General features: G+C 43.5%; 1 long non-coding RNA gene across 1 annotated transcript in view; it reads left to right on the top strand.

The window, feature by feature from the left end:
- The first annotated feature begins 801 nt into the window (after window positions 1-801).
- The window catches only part of LOC138658369 (uncharacterized), a 92,443-nt gene continuing 71,157 nt past the window's right edge, over window positions 802-22,087 (top strand). Inside the window, exon 1 of the long non-coding RNA XR_011317472.1 lies at window positions 802-1,172. This is a non-coding gene — a long non-coding RNA (uncharacterized lncRNA). The remainder of the gene's footprint in view (window positions 1,173-22,087) is intronic.

Consider the following 22,087-nt stretch of genomic DNA (forward strand, 5'->3'; position numbering starts at 1 on the left):
TGGTCACTGATTCAAATTCCCATCTCTCATGTCAACACGTAACCTCTCAGTGACTCCACCATTCATGGTCCTTCTTCTTACTGGGACATCTTTTCTATACATTCCTCTACTTTATCCTGGGGAGGGGGCAGGTGTCATGACCGGTAGGTCACCTAAGCTCTGATGGTCTGAAGGTCTCCTTACACCCTCAGGCCATTGTTGTAAATGTGCCAAAAACTGACCATCCAACAGAGAGAGAATGGGGTCTCGGGAACAATAAAGAGGATCCTTTAATTAAATAGGTTTGATTTCTATCTTTTATGTGAATTCTATGGGAACTTAGTCAGGAAAATATAGAGCTGACCTTCTAAATCAATTGTCTCCAACCTGTGGTCCTCTGATGGTGGAAACTACAATTCCCAGCATGGTCTGGAAGCTGTTCTCTAGATTTTGTACAGTCACACACAGAGCCATGATTTAACTATATGGGCCCCATACAGACCCACGTATCCCACCCTCCATCTGTTAACTCATTGGGTGCATGTGGGGGAACAAAGGGGTGAAAGGGGCCCAAAGCAAAGATTAACACGGAATCTGTGTACTCTTGGCTAGCACCAACAAATCCTTAACTCTATATATCTATTTATCTATTATCTTTCTATTTTCTATCTATCTATCTATCTATCTATCTATCTATCTATCTATCTATCTATCTATCTATCTGTGAGCAGGTTGCGAGATGCAGTTGTAGGGGGGTGGTGCTATTATGGACAGTAAGGAACATGCTGCCACTTTAAGAGACAGCACCCCCTTGTCTGGTGTGATGGAATGTTATGCTCCCCCGTGCAATAGACTGCGTGAATAAACTGCCCTGTGCTGAGGGGAGGGCTTGAGCCTTTAGAGCATGTGAGCATAAAGCTGCTGCAGAGAATGCCTGTGCTTGTAGCTGTGAAAGAGGACCCACAGCCTGGGACGGAGTGGACTCGTGAAATTGGACAGACTCTTCGGGTGCAGCAAGGGTGGCTGTCCTGTGCTAGTAGGGGATACAGAGAAAGTGATTTACAGTTTCCAGGAGCACCTCCCGGACCCAGAAGCAAGAAGATCACATTTCACGGAGCTGGCAGAGAGCTGTGCGCACCACCATACTAGACTGTTGCCCCCCCCGGGACTGGATCTGAGTCCCCAATATCACCGTGAGTTTGTTCCTGTTTTTTGCACATGTCAGAGCCTAGTGTATACTTCAACAGACAGAACACGGCAGCTGTGTGGCCTGCTTAGAGAGACTAAGGAGGCTATACATAGAGTAGCATCATTCTTTGTTTATTGTTTGCATTTGCTTGTGTACCTATATTGAATCTGTAATAGTTCGAGCACCATGCTATTTGACTGTCCAGCTAAAGAATACAACTCTTGTAAATTATCTTTTGCCATTACATACCCCTGTTTCCACCTTCCTCTTCCACTTCATTCCTTGCCTTCCAATAAATTTACCCTTTTTTGTTTGCACCTCATCTTGTGTACGGTAGTCTCCCTGCACCGTGGTGGTTCCCAGTGACGGACAGGAGGCAGTGCAAGGGTTAACAAGTTTACTTAACAGGGGAATACTCCACGCAGTGAGGCAAACAGTTAAAGGGAGAACAATGAAAACAAGGGAAAGATAGTGGCAGTTCGCGTTAGATTAACTTAGCCTGTCAGTCGTCATGCAGGAGGTGGCAATTACGAAGCAGGAGATGACGCCAACAACGGCTGGCGCAATGCTGTTCCAGTGAGGGCCTGCAAACAACGGTCCGGTACCTTCCACTGAGCCCCTAGTCCATGAACATATGTGGTTGGAGCAAACAAGGCCGCAGCGCAATCAGGGTCTCCCGTAGGCAGGAAAATGTATGCTGGTAAGGTGGGTTACAAAGTATATCCAGCACTCGGTTCTCTCTTTGCAGCACGTGCACTGAACTCACGGTCACGAAGCACATGGCACCTCGATCTCTGCCAACTACTGGGAACGCTGCTCTTTTCTCTCTATGCTGCGCGCTGCCTGTTCCCGCCAAGACTGAAGTGCCAACAACCACTGGCGCTGCTTCTCCGGCGGGGTACTGCAGACCATGGTCCGGCGACGAGGGCAGCAGCAAACAGTCCTGAACTATGCCCTGGCTCTTATGCTGGCGTGTGGTGCTTAGCTAAACAGGGCTCCTGTCTCTTTTCTTATTACTGCAGTGGGCTCTGGCACTGTCTGAGCCCGACGTAGCCTGGCAGACATACCCTGGTGAATTGGGGCACAGATGCTAGTCCTGCACCTGATCTCTCTCTAATCCACCGGGTCTGTCTGCTGCAGTCCGTCGCAGCGCCGGCGGTTTGGGTACGGAGCGCGCTGCCTACCCTGCTGCTTTGCGCGCTTTTTACCTCAGCTTCCGGCTGGGTTCCCTCTCTAAACACGCCCCCTCTTACTGGGTCATGGGGCTTGTCTGGTCCCCTTTACCTACCCCCAGGAAACAGGGGATGACGCCTCAGCAGTTCCGGACCCGACTCAATACAGGTACTTGCAGCCTGGTCTTCCTTCTTACATATCTATCTATCTACTAGAAAAAAATGGAACAGCACAGATCCAATACTTATCTTCGGGTGCAAAGCCCAAAACAACCCGTCCAATGGTCATTGTAAATCCAGACAGATCACAAAAGCAGGCAGCACTCCATATTCTTTAAAGACAATATGCAGGTGTTTATTGAGCCCACATCTCCATGCAACGTTTCGGCTACAACTGAGCCTTTCTCAAGGCTTGAGAGAGGCTCAGTTGTAGCCGAAACGTTGCATGGAGATGTGGGCTCAATAAACACCTGCATATTGTCTTTAAAGAATATGGAGTGCTGCCTGCTTTTGTGATCTATCTATCTATCTATTATCTATCTATCTATCTATCTATCTATCTATCTATCTATCTATCTATCTATCTATCTATCTATCTATCTAATATCTATCTATCTATTATCTAGCTATCTGTTATCTATCTATTATCTATCTACCTACCTATCTATCTATCTATCTATCTATCTATCTATCTATCATCTACCTTCCCCTTATAGGAGATTTTCTCACCTCCCATTCTACATCCATAGACATTAATATTGAGTCGGCCCCTTTGCAGATGTAACAGCTCCCGCTATTCTGGGCAGACTTTCTACAATATTTTGAAGGCGTCTATGGCAATTTTTGTTCCTTCATCCAGAAGAACATTTGTGAGGTTAGACTCTGATGGAGGGGGAGAGGCCGAGCTCATAATCTCTGTTCTAATACATCCTAAAGGTGTTGGATGGGGCTGAAGTTGGGTTTTGTTCTTCCACCAAACTCACCCCACCATGTCTTTTTTTAACTTTGTTTTGTGTACTGGGCAAAGTCATGGGAAATAGAAAAAAACATTCCCCCAAATTGTTCCCACAAATCTGGACCCTTAAAAACATTCCCACAGCATTATCCTCCTCCACCAAACTGTACAACGGGCACAATGCAGGCAGGTAAAGTTCTCCTGGAATTCATCAAATCCAGACTCGTCTATCAGACACCAGGTAGAGAAATGTGATCTTTTATTGCACAGAAGATGTTTCCTCCAGAGTCCAGTGGTGGCGGCTTTACACCAGTCCATCTGACTCTCGACATTGTGCTTGGTGATATACGGCTGCATGCAGCTGCTCGGCCATGAAGCTCCTGATGGGGGTGCAGTGTTTGTGCTGATGATAATACTAGAGAAGGTCTGTACTCTTCCGTTTATGGAGTCAGTAGAGCGTTGGTGACTTTTCAACCCTCTGCTCCTCGGCACTCGGTGCCCCTGGTCTGTAACATTACGAGTTGATGTGATTTATAAATGCTTTGACTTTTCAATCATACCGCTATTTATCTATTTTGTGACAAAACAATGGAATTTTGAATTGCACTGTGAACCTAAGGCAAGCCCTGAAGGAGAAAACCACGGCACAGTGATTACAAGACCCGCGTGAATTTTGTCTAAAATGTTCCCTTTAGGTTTGTATCATTAAAAAGGATTGGCGCACGAAAAACATGATTTATCAGCTAGATAGATAAGCAATCAATAACTGATCACTGGGACCACCACTGATGTAAAAAATTAAGGTCATGTATCACTGCTTCTATGAAACAGACGGACATAGCCTCGTGCCCCCGAATGCTTATGAGCAACCATGGCTGACAGGAAATGGGACCCCCGTTCTTGTAATCAGTGGTGGGTCTCCCAACAATCACACATTTATAAAGTTTTTTATGAGCTAGCTCCTTCATTCGCACCCGAGCCCTTGATCCGAAGGGCGTCCAAATTGTCCCTTAGACAAGGAAAATGGTGTGCACTCAGGTCAGGGACAAGGAGGTGCTGGTAAACTGACCGTGAGGTCAAGTCAATCATTCAAAAAAGATTACCGCACACTCAAGACTGGTAAGATGCAAAAGGTGTATGCCAATTTTATTGAAGAAAGCAAAACAAAAAAGAAGTGGTTGCCACATTCATATTCATTTGAAATAGACAAAAACCCGACGTTTCGACCCTCCCGGGTCTTACTCATGGGGTTACTCAAGTCCTTTGACATAGATGCATATTAGTGGCAGTGGTAGGGGGTGTACAACCGATCCCTTGTTAAGGCACAACCTTATAATAAAGCCAGTCCGGGCAGAAGTATCCCGGGAGCACAGAATCTGGGTGGTGAGGGCCGTTAGACACCTAATGGGTCTGAAAAGGGTCCCTGGGAGGATTAGCGGCACATTCCGCGCATTGCTGCGATGTCCTGGGGGGACTTTCTGGGTCTCCCCACAGGACATCGCAGCAAGGCGCGGAATGTGCCGCTCATCCTCCCAGGGACCCTTTTCAGACCCATTAGGTGTCTAACGGCACTCACCACCCAGATTTTGTGCTCCCGGGACACTTCTGCCCGGACTGGCTTTATTATAAGGTTGTGCCTTAACAAGGGATCGGTTGTACACCCCCTACCACTGCCACTATTATGCATCTATGTCAAAGGACTTGAGTAACCCCATGAGTAAGACCCGGGAGGGTCGAAACGTCGGGTTTTTGTCTATTTCAAATGAATATGAATGTGGCAACCACTTCTTTTTTGTTTTGCTTTCTTCAATAAAATTGGCATACACCTTTTGCATCTTACCAGTCTTGAGTGTGCGGTAATCTTTTTTGAACAAATTGTCCCTTAGGCCTATACGAGAAGAATAATACTAATAAACGCTCATTATAGTTGGGGGCTTCATGTTACGACTTTCCTAATGTTCAAGGTTCTTCAATCTGGGCTTGTTTTGGAAGTCGTTTCCTTGTTTGTAGGCCCCAAATCTGGACCCTTTAACTCTACGATCAGTTGTATTTGGCAGAACTTCTAGTCCTGGAAAATTAGACAGATTCTTTTCTGACCTTATTAAATCTTCGGACCATTGTTATGAATGGTTGCCAGCATTCCTCTTAAGCCAATCAGCCATGGCCCCTTTTGATGCTTTTTTGAAACAACCTTTTGTTGAAGTTGGAAAACTTGTAAGAAAGCCAAGAGATGATTAGACATGTGTTTCCTTTTATTTGTGAATCCATTCGGAAAATGGACAATGGGCTGACCATAATCCAATTACTATCCTATAGCTAGTTAGAATCATGGGACCAGATATACTTATCACACCAGTCATAACTAATCAACGCTATGAGTTCACATGGACAGGGCATTCTGCTCTCCTACTTTAAAGGGGTACTCTAGTGTGGAAAACAATTACTATATCAGGAAAATCCTCATATTCCATTCAAGACCCTTATTAGACCAAGTATAGATTTGGCCTCAAAGAGCTTCTCTTGCTCTGGAGGACCCGCCAGATCTTTGCACAATGTCTAGAGAAATTGTGTAATACTCCATTTCTCCTGGGGTGGTGCTGCAGGGAAATTGAAGACTTTTTGTTTTGTTCTTCTACAGATTAGAGCCGATCACTGGGGGTCCCATCAGCAGGACACCTTATAATCTTGAGAGACTGTTACAAAAAAAGAGTTTTCTAAAGTGGACAAATCATATAAAAAGGACTATTCACTTGACATTAATATGTAAGTGTTTTACCTCATGTTGTTCTCCTGAATCAGGTGCTGTTTTTCTTTTATCCCTATGCCTTACCATTCCTGAGATACAGTATAGCCATTTCTCCCCTGCAAATGTAGTCTTTATAGCAAACTGGGTGTGGTCCTCAACTCTTACCTGTGGGCATCTTCTTGAGAACCTCCACCACTTGGACAACAAGAGTATAGTTATATGCAGGAAAGGGAGGGTCGATCTCTCAGCAATGGAGAGAGGCGCCGAAACAAAAGAAAAATGATGCCCGATTCAGGCATTGCAGGTGCAAAAAAATATATAGTGTTTTTCACCGGATACCTTAATGTAAGTTTCCACTTTATTATAGGGGCCATTATACTGTTTGGAAGGTTATGTGGGGGCTATTATACTGTGTGGGGGCCATTATACAGTGTGGAGGGCTGTTTGGGGCCATTATACTGTTTGGAAGGTTATGTGGGGGCTATTATACTGTGTGTGGGTCATTATACAATGTGTAGGGCTGTGTAGGGGCCATTATACAGTTTGGAAGGCTATGTGGGGGCCATTATACAGTGTGGAGGGCTGTTTGGGGCCATTATACTGTTTGGAAGGTTATGTGGGGGCTATTATACTGTGTGTGGGTCATTATACAATGTGTAGGGCTGTGTAGGGGCCATTATACTGTTTGGAAGGCTATGTGGGGGCCATTATACAGTGTGGAGGGCTGTGTTGGGTCCATCATGTGTGGAGTGTTGAGTAGGAGCCATTATACTGTATGGAGGTCCCTCTTACTGTCTGAAGGGCTGTGTGGGGGCCATCATATTGTGTGAAGGGCTGTGGAGGGACCTCATACTATGTGGGAAGACTGTGTCGGGGCCATCCTATTGTGTATTGCGGCATTCATACTGTGTGTGGGGGCCATCATACTGTGTTTGGGGTCACTGTAGGGACACTGTGGGGGTATCATGTAGGAAGATGCACGAGAATAGTAGTCTCTCTTGCTTGTCCGGGCCGGAACTGTCGGGACTGTCACCATTGTTGTCGGGGGAAGCACTTTCTAACTGGAATAGACCTTTGCACCTGGCTGCTGAGGGCGGGTGTGATATAAAGGGGACTGCATGCGCTGGAACAGGGCTTTTGGCGGGGACCCAGTGTGTGCTACAGGAGAAGGTTGACTTTGCAGAGTTCCATCCCCCGCGCATACAGACTGTGCATTTTCAGAGACTAACTCCCCGTTAATCCCTGACCTTAACTGCACTAACCGGTTGGTGCATCGTACACCTGCTGACCCTTTTCGCAACTCTGATCCAGCGTCACACTCGGTTTGCATTGGTGAGACTGCGGCCTTCACTCCGGGACTTTGTACATGTTTGGCTGTGCAGCAGACCTTTCCCCATTCTGCACCTCGTTCCAGTATCACAAGACCACGTGTAAAAAGATCAGGATACTTCGCCACCGTACAGAGACAGTGCTTCACCCTTCTGTAGGAACGGCTCAGAGACGTCACGTGCCATCTACGGCGCCATCGTGTGATTTTCCAGCCACCATCATCCAGGAACTAGCGACTGATAAGTTAATCCGTTATTTCACCCATTATCCTTACCTTTGTGCTATATCCACATTGCGGGCCATATATGTTTATACCCCCTTACTCCCTGCGTGGAGTATTTACTGTTGAGACATATTCCTATATAAAATCTGTTAAATCTTGCTCTGCCTCCTTCTCGTCACTGCATCCTGCGTTCCTGCTAGTACCTTACAATTATACAGTGTTTGGGGGGCACCTTTGTTGGCATCATACTTTATGGGGACCATAAAAGGGGTATCTCAGTGCGTGAAAACACTAAAGGGCTTCTATAGGAGCAAAATTATTTTGTCAGGGTTGCAAATTTGTGAGCTATGCTCTTCTGTGATCGGCCAAAAATTATTATTATTTTTAGGGGTGAGGAGTACTGGGGTGGGCCAAATTAGGACCTCTGCTATGTCAAAGATTGATAGTGTCATCCAAATGGTTAAACAGCAGGGGTCAGAGCTAGCTTTCCTTACTGCTCTTAGCAACAGGTGCCAGCTACCAACATCCACCAGATATGAATCAGCTCCTGTGTCTGCTGCATATAGTTATATGTAGAAGAAATTTATTATATATTGAGTGTATAAAATACAGTAATGTGTGGTGGATAGGAACTTGTGAGATCATGTTACCAGAATAGGTGTTGATGTATTACCGATGTGCCACATGAAGAATAGAGTGAATGGAAGACAATAAAGTGACCAGTGAACAAATCAAGAAATGAAGAAGAATGGATTTATTTGTATTTTATTAAATTATTATTTTATTAAACCAATTAATTTGGAGAACTAGTGTGATGTGATGAAATTCGCAGATGATGCAAAGCTAGGAGGGATAGCTAACACTAGATAAGACAGATAAAAGATTCAGAAGGATCTAGATGAGCTTGAACAATGGGTAGCGACTAATAGAATGATATTTAACAGGGAGAAATGCAAGAATCGACATCTGGGCAAGAAGAGCGAAAACTACATCTAGAGAATGGGAGGAATAGAACTAAGCAACAGCACGCGTGAAAAAGACTTGGGTATACTAATAGATCACACACTGCACATGAGTCAACAGTGTGATGCAGCAGCAAAAAGGCAAATACATTTCTAGGATTTATAAAGAGCAGCATAGATTCTATCCCCCTCTACTCCTCCTTGGTCAGGCCTCATCTGGAATACTGTGTCCAGTTCTGGGCACCACATTTTAAAAAAGACATCGAAGAACTGGAGCAAGTTCAGAGAAGAGGTACCAGGATGATGAGCGGACTGCAAAGTATGTCCCACGAGGACTGGTTAAAGGATCTGTGAATGCTTAGCTTGCAAAAAAGAAGTCTAAGAGGTGACTTAATACCTGTCTAAAAATATCTGAAGGGATGTCAATGTAGAGGGATCATCATTATTCTCATTTGCAAATGCAACCATGAGAAACAATGGAATGAAACTGAAAGGGAGAAGATACAGATTAGATATTAGAAAAAACTTTGACAGTGACGGTGATCAATGACTGGAACAGGCGGCCACGAGAGTTGGTGAGTTTTTCTTCAAACAGAGGTTGGATAGACATCTGTCTGAGATGGTTTAGTGAATTCTGCATTGAGCAGGGGGTTGGACACTGACGCTGGAGGTCCCTTCAAACTCTAACATTCTATGAAGTTCAAATCCACCACATGCAACTGTATGTATATACACATTATATATATTTATTTTTATGTATTTGTGTTTTTTTTTACTATTTATCAATCAAGCCTTCTTTTGAATTTGCTATTTTATCCCATTGTCTATACTGTAAGTAATTTGTACCTTTATTTTTCACTTTCCCTTTGAAACCACTAGCGCTGGTTAAAACGGTCATGATCACCTTTGACGTATCATGTGTTCTTTTTTTGGCACCATGATTTAAATCCATCTGCAGAAATGTGGCTGTACCCTGCCAACTTACATATTTTTTTTGTCCTGAGGAAGAAGTAAGGTACTTTGAAACGCGTAGACAACAATAAAAAACACAATTATGTGGCACCCCAGGAGTTTGGGTACCACAGTAGTGCTGCCTTCCTCTCGGGGAGGGTAGTGCTATCACACACACAACAACTTCCAAATCCAGGCCAGGAGGGGGGAGCTCAAAACCCTGTTTTAGGGCAGCTTCCCTTGATAAAGATCCTGGTTTGGAGGAGGAGCTAGTCAGTTGGTCCCAGGAGACCAGTCAGTTCAGTTGGTACAGACAGTCTGTGAGTGTGGACAGACAGGAAAAGAGCAGAATAGGCCTCCGAGGAGTGCGCAGAGACCGGGTACCGGGAGCCCGAGGCTAGAGTGGAACTACAAAACACTCAGCAGAACTGGAGGGCATAAGATCATACAGACATTGCCCAAATTACGCCTGTGGCACAGCAGCATCTTGGAGCCTGGAGTCACCATGTAGAGACCCCAGAAGGTACGGCTCAAGCTGCCTGCCATACAGGTACCTGTCCCAGGACAGGAGAAAGAAATGAAAGAATTAGGACCTTGTTTGAAACACTTCAGGCAGCAAGGGACTTTAGCAAGTGCACAGTGGAAGGCTCCCAACCTGACTTGCCAAGGGGATTCCGCTTGTTTCCGGGCTGCCTGGACTCCTATGTACCTGTTGCCGGTGCCCTGGACTGTGGTCTGCCAACTACAGTAAATCAGGTAAAGACTTACAACTTGTTTCCTTTATTCATTTACCAGCAACCGTCATCACCACCATACACATTAGGACCCCTGGGGACCCCGCTTCACCTGTGGGAAGTGTACCATCAGTGCTGCAATAACATCCCCCAGAGGACCCCTTTAATGCAGCTATCGATATATAATCACTGCACTCGTACTCAGAAGCTTGCTTTGATGCAGGTGAAAAAAGTTTATTCAAACAATTGTGGCAAAAAGGAAAATTGGTGTAGCGATAGGCATAAACGACGTTTCGGCCAGCTCGTGGCCTTGATCACGCTATTGCTGGAACAAACAAATAAAAGAAGACAATAAATAACTATATACAATGAAATCAAATGACTATCTACAAGATTATTTACATATATACAGCTCTGGAAAACATGTCAAAAACCACAAGTAGCAAATGCTTGTACATAGGGCGCATATAATATCAGGACGACAAATAGAGGCATAGGGAGGCAAGGAGATGCATATATCGTGCGTTAGAGTAAGATAATAGGATAGTAGCATACCCCGGTGGGAGATTCCTAATGTATGGCTGTACTGCAGTGTTGCTGAGGGTGCCAGCCAGAATAAAGGGGCCTGGAGAGAATGATGGAGAGCCAAATAAAAGAAAGGAAAACTATCAATTGACCATGGTACTGTCTTATAGTAAGGAGCACAAAGAAATATGCTACAACATACTTCTAATTTGCCAATAATACCCGTCTGATGAACTGTTGGTTGCCGTGTAGTGGAATACACATGTGGAAATAGCTGTAGGGACATACGGTAATACGTTATCTGTTAAGTTCTTGATAGGTAAATAGTGAGTGAGACAGACTGCAGTATACTTGCCAGTATAGTGTTCTTACTACAGATAGTGTAGCAGGCCAGTCGTTCTGATACGTAACGTACGTGCAGATATGGCTAGAGAAATACATAAATATGGGAGTAAATTTGTCTGTTCAGTCCATATCAGGTCAGGTATCAAGGAGCCATGCTATACTTGCCTGTATGATCAACCTGTAATACACTGGATGTCCCCAATATGTGGAAAGGGTACATAGGAGTAACTGTGGAAATAGATATCTAGGGTAAGTGGGTTATAGGGGTGACTCGTGGTATGCGAGTATATAGTAGGTGTACTACCTGCTGGTGTGTATGCCCAGTACCGGTCCAACAATACGGGTCCCCAGTTTCAGTTTGAATGAGAGCTGTGGTGATTACCAATTCAGCTGTAATATAGTAGGGGAGCTATTAGAATAGAGTACTCAGGGTCCCATATTACTTAACTGTAGGATGAAGGTAGAGGTCTCACATCAGCGGTCCGTGGTTGTGGAGGGGCCGGCGTTGGTAGCCAGGTGATAGGAGCAGACACAAACTGTGTCCTTGCTGAGGAGTGGCTGCCATGTCTGGTAAGGCAGTGCTATATAAGGCTATCGCCGGTCAGGTGACCGGATGCGGGCCGGGATGTCCACGTCTGCATAATGTGGAGGGGAGGGGAAGGGGAGGGAGGTCCCCTGAAGCCGGCGCGTGTGTTGCCATGGAGGAGGAAGTCTGCGTCTGTGCGGCAGAGACCGCAATATGGCGCTCGCGCATGGGTAATGGGCTCAAGCAGGGTCTCCAAGATGGCGCCCGCGCATGCGCAATGCATGCTGGGGGCTAGAGCGATGCCGGGACAGTAAGATGGCGCCCGTGCATGCGCAATGCTGATTTGTAGGCTCGAGTGTCAGTGTCCAGACACCTCGAGCTGGCGATCACAGGGGAAAAGAAGCAGTCAGTGTGCTTCGAGGACAACTATACGGCATTGATAATACAAGATGTACAAATTTACAATAACATTGCAGATACATGATATAAATACAGATGCATATACATATAAGTGGTAGGAGTCCAAACTTGAAAAAAAGAAAATAGGGATAATAAAAGAAAATAAAGAAAAGAAATAAAGAAAACGAAAAAAGAAAAAAACATAAAGGCTATGGGGATGACCAATGAACCCTTTAATGCAGCGTCGGTCCCACTATTGACCAAATACCGCAGGTGGCATCACGACAGACTTATAAACACTTTTCCCTTAAAAGACCGTCCCGTTTAATTGAATCCCAGGGCCATGGACCGGGTCGCAGCCACCGTGACATCCCCTTTAAGACCAAACCCGGTACCGAGTACCCCGCTGCCCTGGTGGGCAACTCAATTATACCGCACATCCTTGTGTGCATTTTGATCTGTCCTCTCCTTCATCAACTATGTGGCATCTCCACCATAATTTCCTTCCACGTGTATACATCTGGTCCTAGGACCTGAGGACTCGCAGCAGCTGGGATTACTTGCTCTAATATTGTTGAGTAATCACAATATCACCAGATTAGCCTAGCCTTTTTATTAATTCATATGGATAAAACCCTGTTGCGCTTATGATTTCTTACTAGCACTCTGTCGCTCCATATACTTGATATAGGACCTATTGATATGTTCTTTTTTCGTGAAGGATTTAAGGTTACTGTTTTTTCATTTATTCAAAATGGCTACAACTTCCAACACTTTATTCATACAATTAAAGGTAATGTGTTGGGATAATTTTACTACTGAAAATGGTGGTACGGCTGCATAGATCCTAGTACAACAATAAAAATGGTACCTGTCTTGTAAGATTCCGATGTGCCAGTACTGAGAAATCAAGCTTTGAAACTACATGCAAATTTGCATGGCAGTGCATTGGAGGCGTGTTGTAGATGCACTCTGAGTGCCTTGACACGCCCCCAATGCACTTACAGTCTAATTTGCCTGTGGTTTCAAAGCTTGATTTCTGAGCATTGGCAAATCGGATTCTTACAAGACAGGTATCATTTTTCTTGTTATGCTAGCACCTATACAGCCGTACCACTTGTTTAAGTAGTAAAATCGTCCTGACAGGTTCCCTTTAAGAACGTAAAAATTACAATTTAAGCGTATGGTTTTGTATTAGTTTTAAAAATAAGGGATCAGGGGAGATTTTTTTTTTTAAATATATTGAGTTTCCTCTGGAGTTTGTGTAACAGAGCAATGATTGTATGCGGAGCAATTTCCTGTAGTGTGTGCACGGTCCATTTTATAGGAGCACAGCCCTCTCCCCCACATCTCTTGTCACCGCGCAGCTGGAATGTGAGCGCTCTCTGCGCTCCAATCTCTGACTGTGAACTTAGTCTGTTTTTGTTCACAGGCCGGTCATCCATTCTGTTTATAGTTTCTCACTATTTTTTCTCCCCCTCGTGTTACAATACTGGGCGGCTCCAGATCCAGCAGAACAGCATGTGTCAGTGATTTGGGCCCTGGGGGTCGGTCACAGATAAAATGCCACCGTCCATATGTCAGGGTTTTGCCTTCCAGACATAAACATGCACTTTTTACACATTTCTCAGCTATTTACGACACTAGTGATAGATTTCCCCAGAACTATTCTACGGATTGTCTCAAAGGTCCTTCTAGGACGAAGAAATCTGTAAGAGAAGATGTAAAGTGCTGCGGAATATGTTGGCGCTATAGAAATAAAACTATTATCAAGAGAGCCGTCATCTACCTACCATGTGGCAGAGGGGATATTGGGCCCTTCAGATACCACGGCCAAGGTGGAACATGCAACCTCTACAGCCCCTTGAGGAGTGTCTTTCTAATACACAAAATTTACAGATATATATATATTTATTTATTTTACTCACTTATATAGCACCATCATATACCGCAGCGCTTTACAGACATTATCATCACTGTCCCCATTGGGGTTCACAATCTACATTCCCTATCAGTATGTCTTTGGGAGGAAATCGGAGAACTTGGAGGAAACCCACACAAACATGGGGAGAACCTACAAACTCCTTGCAGATGTTCTCCTTAGTTCGATTTGAACCCAGGACCCCAGCGCTACAAGGCTGCAGTGCTAACCACTGAGCCACCGTGCTACCCTTGAGTGTTTTTAGTATGTGTTCGTTCATCATTGTGACTTTTTTTGGGACTAATAGTTTTTTTAGGCTTCTTTTACACTTGCCGTGTTTTTGCGGGATGTTTTTGTGGCCCCAATAGATCTCTATGGGGCCGCAAAATTGGGCCATAAAAATTAGTCGAGCCGTGAGGGCTGTACTTACGGCCGTGAAAAAACATCGAGCCTGCTCGATATTTTTCACGGCTTACGAACACAGCCCCCATTGAAATCAATGGGGGTCGCAAAAACAACGGAAGCTTTCCCAGTGTGTTGATTTTGCAGTACACCGTGAAGACCGTATTTGCGGAACGCCGTATTTACTAGGACACTCCCATGTACTTCCTGTTTATCAATTCAAAGGCCTGCAGAGACACGAGATGGACCTATTCCAAACCAGAAAAACCACAATCCAAGAATTTTTTTGCTGCCCGTTTTTGCGCCAGACCGTGAAAATTACGGCAATACGGCCCGCAAAAAACACAGCAAGTGTAAAAGAAGCCTTATTTACAACTTTTAGGCTATGTGCACACGTTCAGGATTTTTCACGTTTTTTCGGCCGTTTTCCACGGAAAAAAAACGCTAAAAAACGCTTACATTAGGCATCCCATCATTTCAATGCATTCCGCAATTTTTGTGAACATACTGCATTTTTTTCCACAAAAAAAAACTCATTGCGGTAAAAAAAACGCAGCACGTCCATTAATTTTGTGGATTTTTCGTGTTTTTGCCGCTATATTATTGCATTGGCAAGCTCTGGAAAAAAAAACGCGAAAAATCCGCAAATGCTTATAAGCTTGATATATTGCAGTGGCATGTAAAAGTTTGGGCACCCCCTCTCAGAATTACTGTTATTGTGAACAATTAACCAAGTTGAAGATGAAATGATCTCTAAAATGTCTAAAGTTACAGATTACACATTTCCTTTGTATTTTTGGCCCCCCCAAAAATGTATTTTCTTTTATTTTTATTTTAAAAATTCCAAAATGGAAATTGGGCCTATGCAAATGTTTGGGCACTCTTGGATATGAGTGTGCTCAGATAACTCCGACCAAGTTTTCAGACATGAATTAGCCTGATATGCTTATGGCTTGTTCACTATCATCGTTAGGAAAGGCAGGTGATGTAAATTTCCCAGCTTTATAAAATGTCTGCCTCCAAGCTGCCTAGCACGACTTCAAGAGGTGCAAGTTGAAGGTTTTACAATGGCCCTCACAGTCCTCTGATCTGAACATCATTGAAAATCTGTGGCTAAACCTGAAAATAACAGAGCATGCAAGACGACCCAGGAATCTCACAGAATTGGAAGAGTTTTCCAAGGAAGAATGGATGAAAATCCCTCTAACAAGAATTGAAAGGCTCTTGTCTGGCTACAAAAAGCGTTTACAAGCTGCGATATTTTCAAAAGGGGGCGTTACTAGGTACTAACCATGCAGGGTGCCCAATCTTTTGCATAGGCCCATTTTCCTTTTTGGAATTTTTAAAACGTAAAAAATGAATATATATAATATATATTTTGCCCAAAATACAAAGGAAATGTGTCATCTTTAGGCATTTTAGAGATCATTTCATTTTCAGCTTCCTTAGCTGTTCACAATAACAGTAATTTTGACCAGAAGTGCCCAAACTTTTATATTCCACTGTAGATGTATGTTTTAGGGTAACTGAGTCAGGGATAGAATTACCAAAATTGATTAGACGTATTTTTTTTTTGTCTCTCCCTCCAAAGTAAAAAAAAAAAGAAGATTTTATGGAGAGTCCAATCAGTAAATTCAGGGACACTTTTAGTCACACCCCTGCCCCCAATCCCAGACAGAAACACCCATTTGTCCACCAGCTTGCTGTAACCCTACTCTTTTTGGGTCGGAACAATGCAAATTTTCTTGGACTGTTTCTGAAAACCGGAATAGTCCCGGCAAATTCGGGACAGTTGGCGCCCACATGTACAAAAAATAAACAAAGGCCAAAAATATCCGACATAGCAGATGAACTTTTGGGAACATTGACGCTAAAGCCTCATGCAAACAGCAAATAATTGAACCGTGCACACAGATGTAGGCACCATGTGTGCCATCATATAGTGCATCAGCAGTGCGGGGGTTTTCTCACAAGATCATAGATTTTGCACCCCTCCAGGTGCCGTATTGTGAATCCATAAGGCGGCTGTGTGAATGAGGCCTTGCCGGGGCTGGAGCCATGTGAGGGAAGGAACGTGATGCTGCGGAAGAGGGCGATCAGCTCTCCTGACACTGTGCACACATTGCAATCACTGAGGTCTTGACTCACTAATCCAGCTTCTTACCTGTATAAACACAAGTTTTCCTGTCAAATTAGACTCGTGATGTCACAACTGGGTTTTGCACCCCAGGAGCACAAACACTTCTGTAATTATGTCAGTGACCCTTGGCATCTGTGCACATTGATCATGGTCTCCATATAATAGCACCTTGATTGTAAGCCTTCTCCATACATATTGAGGGTTGTCCACCTCCTGTATATGCAGTATCATGGTGGATATATTGAGGGTTATCCTCCTCCTTATATACTCAGTGATCAGCGCTGTCACGTTGTCACCACTGCTATTTCATGAGTTCCTATTTCTGCATTTCTGGCGGTAATGGCCTGATAATACAAGAGTAATGCTAAGTAACCAAAGGTCACTTACTGGAATCTCTTTCCAAGGTCTATGATACAGTCCTCCATGGCTACACTGTGATTATCACGAGCAGCAGGACACAGGGTCATTCATTTTCACTTGTCACCGTTCAAATAAATGGCCGACCAAGAAATGGATGAACAGGGAAGATCGCCGTAATCTGTTCTTATAGAGCTGATTTCATTCCGATGGGCAATAAGTTGGAGAAAAATTCTTAGGTGAAATGTTGAAAAAAAATCCAATTTCACCATTGTTTTTTAAATGTCATTTAACAAAATTTACTGTAAATAGGACCCGGTGACATGATTCTCCGAGTTAGTGAGGTCAGGATGAAACCAGTGTTTAGTTTAGTTGTTTTGGTTTTAGTGCCTTAAAAAATTTGGAAGTTTGTAAAAATAAAATTTGGTTTGTGATGCCACTTTACCATAACTTTTTTTTGCTTGTTTTTTTTTTTAACCCCTCCACACCACAGCCCATTTTTGTTTTTGCAGTTCTGTTTTTTGCTCCTCTGCTTCCCCGTCTTACCTTGTTTGTCTAGTTAGTGTTATATACACTTCGGCTTCAGACCTTTCTAAGTGGGGGGGACAGATTAGTTTTGATATAGGAGCATAGCAAGGCATGTGAACCCGGCGTCTCCACTTTATGAAGTAATCTGGGGGACAAGTATAGAACAGGGCGCTAGGTACCCGGTAAGCGCGCACAGTCCCAAGGTTTGCGTGACAGTCACCTTAACCAGTGTAGTTTTTGCTACAGAAAGAAACAGTACTGACTCTATTTCTAAACTGCTACGCCTGCTCCCCTTGTATTCATTATCTTGTGTGTATAATGATATTTTTAGTATATTTTTGTGGTTATTTGATTTTCTTAGGACCACTTGTATTATTTTCACACTATTGGGTGCGAATACATCTATTGTTTGTGCAATATAGAAAGCCTAAATCTTCCATGTTATCCAAATATTGATCTGCGGAGTTCACATTGAGTAAAAGGTGCAGAGAACAATTTATATTATGTAATGAAGAATAAGTGTTGAAAGAAAGCACTAAAACTAGCTAATGAGGCCAATAAAGTGTCACACGTGTAACGAGATTACATAGTATGGCGCAAGGGACCATAAAAGCTGCAGGACTTGGCCTTCTGCAGTCGCTCCGTACAAATCAATATCCTGTAACACGGATCCTGTTCATTACAAGATGTAATCTCTCCGGTCAAGCTAGATTGTTGTAGTCGTACCTGTATCCACCCATCCACTACATTCCTCATATTGTCAACCTGCAGCCATCAGAGTGTGCCTCACATCATAAAACACTTGGCTATTTCCAGGTGGGTTTTTTTTAAAGGTGCTGTCCAGAAGTCAAAAAACTTTTTTTTCAAAAATAGCACCAAACCTGTCCATGGGTCGCAACTAATATTACAGTTTCCATTGAAGTGAATATGGCTGAGCTGCGTTCAATTTTTGAAAAATTTAATTTAAGTAAAAAAACAAAACATTTTCCTTTTTTTTTGTCTCATTCACAAACTCACATTCAGATAAAGCATTAAAGCATTTCAATTACCGTAATTCTCTGCTTTGTTTTGGTCAATTTGATATATTATATATTATTTTTATTACTTTGTAGTTTGCATTTTATTTTTACAAAATTTTAATCAATATATTTATTTGAAATAATACATTTACAGGTTATATGTCATTTACAGTTCTATTTTATACTCCAAGTAGCATCCAAAGAAGCTCCAGTAACAGAGGAAAACTGCCCCTCTGGTATGTGCAACAAGGTTTGCTAAGACCCAGTATCTCTCCCAGGAACAGCAGTCAAATGATCGCTGGGTCCTGTACATGAAAGATTGTCTAACTTTTAAAGAGGACCTTTCACCAAATGTTTCATGTTGAACTGAACACATGATGTAATCAAACCTGCAAAGCACAAAAAATAGATTAGCAATGAAAGTATTTGATGCCTAATGAGTTAACTTTTGTTAAGTCAAAGTGGGTTTTGTAAGGTAGCTGTCACAGGAGGCGTGTACTTCTTCTCCTTGTATGATGCTATCCAATCATAAGCAAGCAGCAACACAGCAGAAAAAGAACACGCCCCCACCATGATTTAGGTTTCTCAGGATGTGAGTTGTAAAGATATAACCTTGATCTCCTGGTCTAACCTGCTACATGATTAGAAAGTGCTGGCAGATTAGAGCATATATGACTTACCTTTGAGATAAGGTCCTTGTGAAGGTGGAGGGGCAGAACATCTGAGTTTAGTTGTGGCACATTACAAACCCTTTAATCAGCTCTCATCCTCTTATAGCACTGTCATTTATGCTGTACTGTACCTTCCCCCCACTTTGTCCTTCCAGTGAAGAGTCACACATATGTCTGTTGCACTCACAGTAACTCCCTCCTCTTCCATCTCTCCAGCCATCAAAACTACACCACCTTGCAGACTTGTTGTGGGCACAGTGGCACAATGCTCAAGCCTTTTTTCTTAGTAGGTCCCATTAATGGTTAGGGATTGTACTGGCCAAGAGATGGGTTTTTGGGTACTTAAGCAGTCGCCAGTATGTGGATAGCCTCTTTGTCCATGCAAATTGCTAGGTGGCCGATCGTCATGGCATTTAAGGAGCAATATCCAGGACTCAGCGTACCAATGGGTTGTCCTGGAGCCAGAGGCCTACTAAATGACTCCTTCACTGTCATTTTTGGGCTATTTTGAATTCCACTCTGTGGCTAGGCTTCACAGAATATTGTCACATGCACTATATAGTCAATGCAAATGTATTGCAGTATATATTATACAAGAGATAAAATGATCACAGGCAGAGGCAGATTAAGAGTAGCAAGGGCCTGGGCAGTTTAGAAGGTGTGTGCCCCCCACCAGGTACCCAGTGTCACATGATCCCCTTTGATAGATCATGTGAGTAACACACAGGTGCTCTGGTGCAAATCTGTACACAGAAAACATACAGAACTGTACATAGCATAGCGCTATACAAAATAGAGCATGGGTGTGAGATTAATTTTCCCAAGTGGCCACATGACAGACTGTGACTGTTGTGCAGGCCGAACCAATAGGCTGACATTAACTCTGCACAATATTAATGTTAACATATTAATTATAACTATTTTTATATTAATTGTATGAGTTAATATCCTCGTTCTGTCTAGAATATCGGGCCTCACTTTGCTGAATCTATTTCATCCCTACGTTTGTCTTTTCATCTTACTCACAGTCATTATATGTGGGGGGCTGCCTTTTTCTTTGGGGTATTTCTCTGAGGCAAGGTAGGCTTATTTTTTCTATCTTCAGGCTAGTTAGTTTCTCAGGCTGTGCCGAGTTGCATAGGTAGCGTTAGGCGCAATCCACGGCTGCCTCTAGTTGTGTTTGGAGAGGATCAGGGATTGCGGTCTGCAGAGTTCCCACGTCTCAGAGCTCGTTCTATTATTTTGGGTTATTGTCTGATCACTGTATGTGCTCTGACCTCCATGTCCATTGTGATACTGAATTGCCTCTCATAACAGTACAGGAAGCCAAAAGTACTAATGATTCTCAATAGAGGGAAAAAAGAAGTTCTGAGACCATTTTTTTTTCTTGGCTTTGTGTTTTGTCTTTTTTTTCCCCTAGACATTTGGGTGGTTCAGTACACAGGTGTAGCGATGGACATTAGAAGTCTGTCTTCATTTGTGGATCAGCTCTCGGCAAGAGTACAAAAGATTCAAGACACTATTGATCAGAAATCTATGTTAGAACCAAGAATTCCTATTCCTGATTTGTTTTTTGGAGATAGTACTAAGTTTCTGAGTTTCAAAAATAATTGTAAGTTATTTCTGGCCTTGAAACATCGTTCCTCTGGTGATCCAGTTCAACAGGTTTTGATTATTATTTCTTTTTTGCGCGGCGACCCTCAGGACTGGGCATTTTCTCTTGCGCCAGGAGATCCTGCATTGAGTAATATCAATGCGTTTTTCCTGGCGCTCGGATTGCTGTACGATGAGCCTAATTCAGTGGATCAGGCAGAAAAGAATTTGCTGGCTCTTTGTCAGGGTCAGGATGAGATAGAGGTATATTGCCAGAAATTTAGAAAATGGTCAGTGCTCACTCAATGGAATGAATCTGCGCTGGCAGCTATGTTCAGAAAGGGTCTCTCTGAAGCCCTTAAGGATGTCATGGTGGGATTTCCTATGCCTGCTGGTTTGAATGAGTCTTTGTCTTTGGCTATTCAGATCGGTCGATGCTTGCGTGAGCGTAAATCTGTGCACCATTTGGCGGTATTACCTGAGATTAAACCTGAGCCTATGCAGTGCGATAGGACTTTGACCAGAGTTGAACGGCAAGAACACAGACGTCTGAATGGGCTGTGTTTCTACTGTGGTGATTCCACTCATGCCATCTCTGATTGTCCTAAGCGCACTAAGCGGTTCGCTAGGTCTGCCACCATTGGTACGGTACAGTCAAAATTTCTTCTGTCCGTTACCTTGATCTGCTCTTTGTCATCATATTCTGTCATGGCGTTTGTGGATTCAGGCGCTGCTCTGAATTTGATGGACTTGGAATATGCTAAGCGTTGTGGGTTTTTCTTGGAGCCCTTGCAGTGTCCTATTCCATTGAGAAGTATTGATGCTACGCCTTTGGCCAAGAATAAGCCTCAATACTGGACCCAGCTGACCATGTGCATGGCTCCTGCACATCAGGAGGATATTCGCTTTCTGGTGTTGCATAATCTGCATGATGTGGTCGTGTTGGGGTTGCCATGGCTACAAGCCCATAATCCAGTATTGGATTGGAAATCCATGTCGGTGTCCAGCTGGGGTTGTCAGGGGGTACATGGTGATGTTCCATTTTTGTCAATTTCGTCATCCATCCCTTCTGAGGTTCCAGAGTTCTTGTCTGATTACCGGGATGTATTTGATGAGCCCAAGTCCGATGCCCTACCTCCGCATAGGGATTGTGATTGTGCTATCAATTTGATTCCTGGTGGTAAATTCCCAAAAGGTCGACTGTTTAATTTATCCGTGCCTGAGCACACTGCTATGCGCAGTTATGTGAAGGAATCCCTGGAGAAGGGGCATATTCGCCCGTCATCGTCGCCATTAGGAGCAGGGTTCTTTTTTGTAGCCAAAAAGGATGGTACGCTGAGACCTTGTATAGATTATCGCCTTCTTAATAAGATCACTGTTAAATTTCAGTACCCCTTGCCTTTGTTATCTGATTTGTTTGC

Source organism: Ranitomeya imitator, chromosome 1 (assembly GCF_032444005.1).
Source record: "Ranitomeya imitator isolate aRanImi1 chromosome 1, aRanImi1.pri, whole genome shotgun sequence".
In the NCBI taxonomy this organism is placed as follows: Eukaryota; Metazoa; Chordata; class Amphibia; order Anura; family Dendrobatidae; genus Ranitomeya; species Ranitomeya imitator.